We start from the raw sequence: 7,466 nt of genomic DNA, 5'->3' as shown, positions 1-7,466 counted from the left end.
ATTGGGCCAGAGAGAAGAGCATGAAAAATGCCAAACCTGAATTTGCCTTCATACCCATCTTATTGCACTGATTTATATCAAATTACTTTTGCTTTATATAATTTGATGTTAGGGAGAGGCAGAACAGACCCAAATACTCAAATATTTGATTCCTGATCACATCCTATCCTCTGGTATAGGAGAATATACCAGAGGATATACTTCTCTCCAGAGATGGACACACTGCCAAACATGCCACAGTAAGCCTGGTATTTGGGATTAGAGTTTGTGTTGCATTTCCTGCCTTTGCACCTTGAAAATATTGACACAAGGATTTAATTGGCATTTACAACATTGAGAATCGCTCAAAACAGGGGGGGAGCAACATGCAAGGTTTTTTTACTCAGTTCACAATAGCATAGAAGCTCCGTGCTGGGGCTTGGAGCTTCATGCCAAGCTCAGTCTCTGGAGTTGCTCCATCTCAAGTGTGACAGTTTAGCACAAATCCACACAGCTTCCCACTTGCTGTAAAACCAGAGGTTTGGTTTTTCCTGTCCCAGCTTCAGATATTTGAGCACGCTGCCTGATGCTCTGGGATCAGAGAGCTGGAGCAGAGAGCAATAGCAGCCTGACCCCTTCAAGTCTCTAACCGAAGATAATGTCAAATACCTCTTTTTGACAAGTCTGCCACCCTGCTGGACACTCACACAGTGAGGTTGTTGGGCACCATGACGTACCCAAGTATTTTTATGACTGAAGACCACACTATTGGCTTACAATGGGGAAATGTGACATTGGCCCCTCCCTATCCCCCCAAGGATAAATCAGGCTTCATCCTGACCCCAAACTTTTCAACTTAAAAAGCAAACAAAACCAAAACCTCAAGTTTCTAGGGATGGCTTTTTTTTTTTTTAAGTTTACAACCAAGTTTTGAGAACCCAATGCTTAAAGCACTTAGATTCATGCAAAGATATCTCAGTAAGAAATTAATACAATAAAGCAGTGAAACCTCTCATTGTAATAAAAAACCATAATTCCCATTTCCAGTAAAACCAGGTGTGTTGGTCCTTACCTTGGCCTGGTCAACGTGGCTCTGGTTTGTTTCTAGTTTTCTCTCTCACCTTTGAACTGTTCCTACCAATGGACAAGTTTTGATCTCATCTGAGTCACACACAATTAACTGGTGAGTACTTGGAAAGGACTGGTCAGTACAGGCTGGGAACAGGTATGGGGAGGGGAAATAGGTCTTCAGGGCCACTGAGCAGGAACTACTTTACTGTCAACTCCAAGAAACAGAAGGCTTTGATGCCTTTCATAGAACTTAAATAATCAATGCACTGAGACAATTATTTTTTCATCTTTCATAATCAACATAGTTTGCATGCCCTGGAAATCTATGGACAAGTCACAGCTTGGTAATACTATTTCACCTCTTGAGTGAAAAGGCAATGATAATTCCTTTAGAACAGGCAGGGAATGTGATGATCCTGGAGTCTTTACAGACTGTATTACACTTCTGCTCCTTGCATGATTAATAACTAAGTAATTTTAGGTTAATAAGTAATTGGAAGTTGGAGTCGAGCTAGCCTCAAATCATTAACAAACATACTGTTAAAGATAGGAGAGAACCTCTAACGGGAAAAACAGAGATTCCTGTTCTATTTTTGTAGTAGACAATCGCAATAAGCAGGCTGCCATGGCAGCATCACACACACATGCTGCACTTCAGTGGAAGGACTTTGATAAACACAAAATATTCCATTGTTTTATAGCAAGAAGGAAAATCCCTAATCCTGTTTGCAAACACCTGTTTCTAGACAGCTCATTAACATCAAACACAGAAAATTCCTCTGTGATTTTCTGAGCCAGCTACTCTAATGCGAAAGGAGAGCCTCATCTGACAAGACCTGGATTTAACTTAAAACACAAGTGATCAATTCTTTCCTTCTGATTACAAATGCTACCAGAGGGGTGGCATGATCATAGCAACAAATGAAGAAATTAAAACCTGCATTTAGCCTGCAAAGGGCCTCCCACTCCTTAGCAAGATTATTTTCTGTCATCACACCCAGGTGCCAACAGCAATACTTGTGTGCCAGGACATGTTCTGGAGCCACAACTGATAAGCACAGAAACCCAGAAACTGGGTAAGAGATGACTAGCTCAGATAACGAAATTCGCAGTGCACACAAAGGCTCATGCACTGTCATGGGCCATAATCCCTCACACACACCATTTGGTCGGTTTGACGGCCACGAGTTTCTAAGGAACAGAAAAGAAGCGGAGCTGAAGTTGGCAGGAACACAGTTACTGAAGGCTATGGTTTTAAATATCACATCAAGAACTGGAACTTACCAAGTACCGACCTTTTGCCTCCATGGAAAGCAGCTTGCAGGTCTCACTGTTGCTGTCCTCATGGGCCAGTGCTGGATGGGCAGGCCTGACCTAAGCATCTGAAACACCTTTAGTCATGCCTCGTGGCTGTCATTGCTTATCCACACCCATGAAGTCACCCATTTAATATTACAGGACTTCATAGAGGCACACAAGGACTTTTACTGCCTGCAGCTACAAAATATCGTAGAGGGCAGGACCAGAGGGAACTGCCCTGTCCCAAAGAGCTACAGTAATACAGCTTGTCACTCCCATTAGAGCTCAGCCAGGAGTAAAATCACCACCTCATCACACCCAGCCACCTTGCACAGCACTTAGAAACTGTGACTCAGCCACACTCAAGGTTTTCAGATGTAGACTTTTCTTAAGTCCATAAAACATCATTTCCCCAAATTTTTTTCTATAAGTCATGCTATATATCTGGATTATTCTGTCTTCAAGATACAAAATCCTTGGTCTCCCATTTGACAGCCACTATCAAGACCCTCCCAATCCCCACACAACAAACAGATGCCAATGCACCAATGCCTTACAGGATCCTTTTATGCTCAGTTACTCCTCTGAAATGACCAGTTGAGGCCATGTGACTGTAGCCCCTGACTCCCTTTTCCCATTTACAATGACTTTTCTTTAATTCTTTCTTAAGGCAGTTGAGTCATCATGTGAACTGTCTCCTATTTTCTATTTCTTTAAAAAGTGTCTGTCCAGAACTCCCCTCAATTGAACAGTCACTTCCTAGAGTTCTGGGGAAGATTCAAATCTTAATCCTGAACTGAAATTGTTGCCATCATTCCTGGGAAGGCAGACTCACCTGCTACAGTTGGGACAGCCTTGCAAAATAACCTGTCATTTTTTCTGATACTTCCATTTAGGTTATGTGAGGTTTCAATTTGAAAAGTGTTACGCATCAAATCTTCTTCTCTACAGACAAGAGGACAGTTTGTCCCTGCAGCAAAACACACTGAAATAAGTTTCAGTGGTCCTTACATTTGTAACAATTAGTGCAATAAAAGAGTGATAAACAGCTCTCTCTTGTTTTAGCTCTGACCGTGGAGCAGGGAGTCAGAGGCTGGTGGGCACTGGGGAATGCTGGCAGTGGCAGTGTGCCTGAGCAGCCCACGCTCCTGCATCACAACCCCGGCCCAGTGCAGGCATTCTTCACATTGTGTGCCCTGGCTCTGCAGGGCACACAGCTCTGCATTGTGTGCTGCTGAGCACAAATCCCTCCACTGATCCATCAGACTGCCGGGAAGCTGTGAAACCAGCCACATCTGAGACCTAAAAATGTTTCTGTAGTGAATATTGGCAAGTAACAGCCCTGAAGCGTTGGAAAAATCGTTCACAGAGAGAACTATGTAATATCTGTGCATTAGAGATCTATAAAGACAGTAGAGCAATCATCTAGAAGTATCCATGGCACTTATTTATTAATTTGCTCTTGAAAGCATGAGCCCAGAGGGCACTGGGAAGGAGAAAGTGCAAAGCAGAACAGATCAGGCTGACTCACTGAGGTTCTGCCCTGAGCTGGGTGTGTTGAGAGGACCATTGTGACTCCTCTCTAAGAAAGTTCACCCTCTGACACAGACATTCCTCAACTCAGCTCAGTATTCTCACTGGAAATCATCCCACAGACACTGCAGCTGCCTGCTCTGTGTTGCCCCGGACTGCTGCTTTTCCCTTACATTATCAAATAACCCCTTGGAGCATTGTGCTGTTGAGCACATTTTACCGAGAATAGATTCATTTATACACTTACTACATCACATTCATATCCTTGTCCCAAGTGTCTGATTGCATGGATCACATTTTTCTTCTCATTCAGGTATCCAACGCCCAAACTCTTAGGGTCCTAGAGCTCAGGGTGGCATTTATATGTCTCCTCAATGGCAGAGGCAGCAGCATTTCAGTAGTGCTGGAGGAAACAATCGAGTCTCTAACTTTGAAGGGGCAAACCCTCTTTCATGCTCGGCTCACATATTTACCAAACTATGCTAGGTTTATGGGAATTAAGGGGGCTAAACTTTGATTTGATTGTTGAGGACATCTGAATGTCTTTCTGGCATAGAAGTGCTTTGGAAAAACAAGCCCAGATGAGAAGAGAGGTCTATGGAACATGGTGGGATATCAAACCACTGTCTTATTTGGACTATGAGCTCTGCCTGTGCTTGTGTAGGCAATATAAACGAGTCAATAGCTGTTTAGGAGATGCTGAAATTCTGGAAGGATTCTTCTCGGTGCAGTTGTTTGGAGGGTGTGTCTTCCAATTTGGAATTTGATCTGTCTGGAACTGTCATTCTCAGCCCCATGGGCAATTCTTTGATTCTAGCCAGTACACATGTCCTTACAAGAGAAGAATCTGAATGCATTGGTAATGCAGATTCAGCCTCTGGGACGGTGTTGTCCTAGCTTTTACAACGCACACACGAAACCACAGGCTGCTGAGTGACAGAGCCAGTCTCCAACAAGAGGATGGTCGATCAGCTAAAAAGCTGCAGAGTGTCTTTAGGATTGTTACCTGGAAGTTGTGCTCGCCCTGGTCTGTACAGAGAGCACAGGTTCTAACAGGTGCAGGAATGGAAGCAGTTTCAGGTATGAAATATTATGCCTAAGTTATTGCAGAAACATGAACTGCATTAAGCAGGCCATATCAGAAGTAGGTTCCAGGTGAGAGCAAAACCTTCTCGTAGGTAAGTACTTACATAGGTCGGGTGGAATGGACTCGGTGTGCATGACCAGGGCTAGACAGGCAGATTTTGGCTCTGGTGTTGGACTGTCTACCACAGCTGGGCGCGAGCCTCGGGCGCTGCGCCTGGGCTGCGATACCAGACGCGGACACGAGGGGGTGCTGCTCACCCGCCTGAGGCGCTGCGGCCCCCGCCGCGCCCGCGGGATGAGCCTCGGTGTTCCCGGGAGAAGGGTGTTCGCAGCGTAGATAGCGCGGACACGAGGGGGTGCTGCTCACCCGCCTGAGGCGCTGCGGCTCCCGAGCGCTCCCGCCGCGCCCGCGGGATGAGCCTCGGTGTTCCCGGGAAAAGGGTGTTCCCAGCATAAATACTGCTGCCTTACTTGTCCGTCGTACACACCTCCTCGCTCAAACATACACGGGGGAGAGCTTTGCTTCCCAGTTAGGCCACCCTAAGAAACACTGCTGTTACCTTTTACTGTGCTGCGCTTTGTGCGCACACCCGGGGCAGAACAGAGAAGGATGGACAGAGGTGCAGCTGCCCTCCACATGCTGCATGGCACATGGTGAACACCCACACCAGTGTTTCCCTGCCAAAGAGCTGCCCCTGCAGGGTCTGAGGCTGCAGGAGTGAATGTGAAACAGAAAAGGAATCCATCCTCAGGGATATTGGTACATCTTCCTCCACAAGAAATAAGAGCAGGAAAAGGGCATAAATGATTCTGTTTTGGTTACAAACTCTACAATGGTTCGATGACAGGAAAGATAACTGGTCCTGGACAATACGATGCTACAGGCTCCTGCTTGCTTGAAGTTGCAAGAAGCGCTTGCAGAGAAATCCCAATATTCCTAGAAAAGCAAAATACTATTAAAGGAAAATATCTGTCCCAAAAATGCTGGGTCCTGGAGAAAACAAGAAATGGCCGGTGTAGCCTGTTCTGTCCTAAGGGCAAGATGCTGCTTCTGCCCTTGTTGTGAACAGGAAAATATCCTTTATTTTAGCTTGCAGATTTATGAGTTCCTAGACTGCAAGGAAACAGTGTCCTCTCCCATGAAACACTGCAATCACATGAATAGGACTGGATCCTATCGACTGGATCTAAAATGTTTGAGATACTGGTATTGGGAGGCATTCCAGCATTGGATCACTGCAGGAAGTGTAGATGCTGGTTTTTATCCCGGCTGCTGTTCTCCCTCTCTGTTGGACACTGTTGGCACTGGCTGCTGAATGGCACCTGTCATTAACAACCGTAATCTTATGACCAGTTATGACCCATCAGGATAACCAGACAGTTTCTGGGTTCAGGCTGATGTGTCTGAAAGTGACGTAGCAAAGTGTTACAAGCACAAACTTCAGAACAGACTAACGATGCAGCACTTCTCTGCAAGAGAAAAGGCCCAGTTAGCCAGTCACCAGCTTGCTATTTCCTGGGTGGTTTGTGCGTGCATGCAGGGACTTGCTGCTGCAGGTTACTGCCAGTGTAGCTTCAGAAATTAATCTGTTTCTCATAAAATAAAACGCAAGTACCTCTTTGTCATCATTTCCGAAAGTCACATGGGCATCAGTTTGTTCTATTTCTGTAAAAAACAATCATCAAGAACACAATTCAAGTCCATGTTTGGACACTGTTGGGCTGGAACCCTAAAATAAATGGGAAAGCTTTAAATGTGTAGTTCAAAGCCTCTACAAGATGCAAGCATTTTATTTTAGGTGTTTTTATACATTTCTCATGCATTTCACTGACAACACTTCTGGTTGTTATCAGTGTGCCCTGCTAGTGTATTGTACCTTGTTCAAAAATAAATACCAGACCAAAATGTGTGGGAAAACAACCTCGTCATGTGTGATGTCAGGAGGAACATTTTCATTCTTTTTTTGCTATAGCAGTAAAAGCAATTTCCCAGGGAAAAAATGTGCAGTAGCTATTAATAGTAAAGAGCTGTGTTGGGGTTTTAGTTTAGTCTGTTTTTTTTTTTTTCCTGTTAAAGGAATTTTCTCCCATATGCATGTTGCTAGGGGACAAATAGCTGTACTTAAGAAAGACAAAAGGGGAGTGGGGCGGACCTGGCTACTCTTTTGTCTACACCTGGGTGTGGGGTCAGTTCGCTCTGAGCGTCCAGAGAGAGAAGCTGCAGAGAAAGGAGCTGCTGCTTCTTTCTTTTTGGCCGTTCTTTCTTCCTGCTGGAAACAACGCCGGGACCCCAAAAGCCGCTTTCCCTGCCCTGCTGGAGACCGGGCTGTGGCTGCCCTGCCCCGCTGCTGCTTTGAGCTTCCGCTACGCTGTAGCCCTGCTCGCCCTGCCTGCCTGGGCCTCCGTGGGCTTTTCCCATCTGGATACATCTCGTCTGCCACCCGGGATTTGCGTCCGTCCCTGCCGCTTCAGCCGCTGTTCCTGAGAGTCCGGGATCG

The sequence above is a fragment of the Corvus kubaryi genome, unplaced genomic scaffold (assembly GCF_017639235.1).
Source record: "Corvus kubaryi isolate FWS band 111438036 unplaced genomic scaffold, C.kubaryi_AGA036_p1.0 37292, whole genome shotgun sequence".
In the NCBI taxonomy this organism is placed as follows: Eukaryota; Metazoa; Chordata; class Aves; order Passeriformes; family Corvidae; genus Corvus; species Corvus kubaryi.
This window is presented reverse-complemented; position numbering follows the sequence as displayed.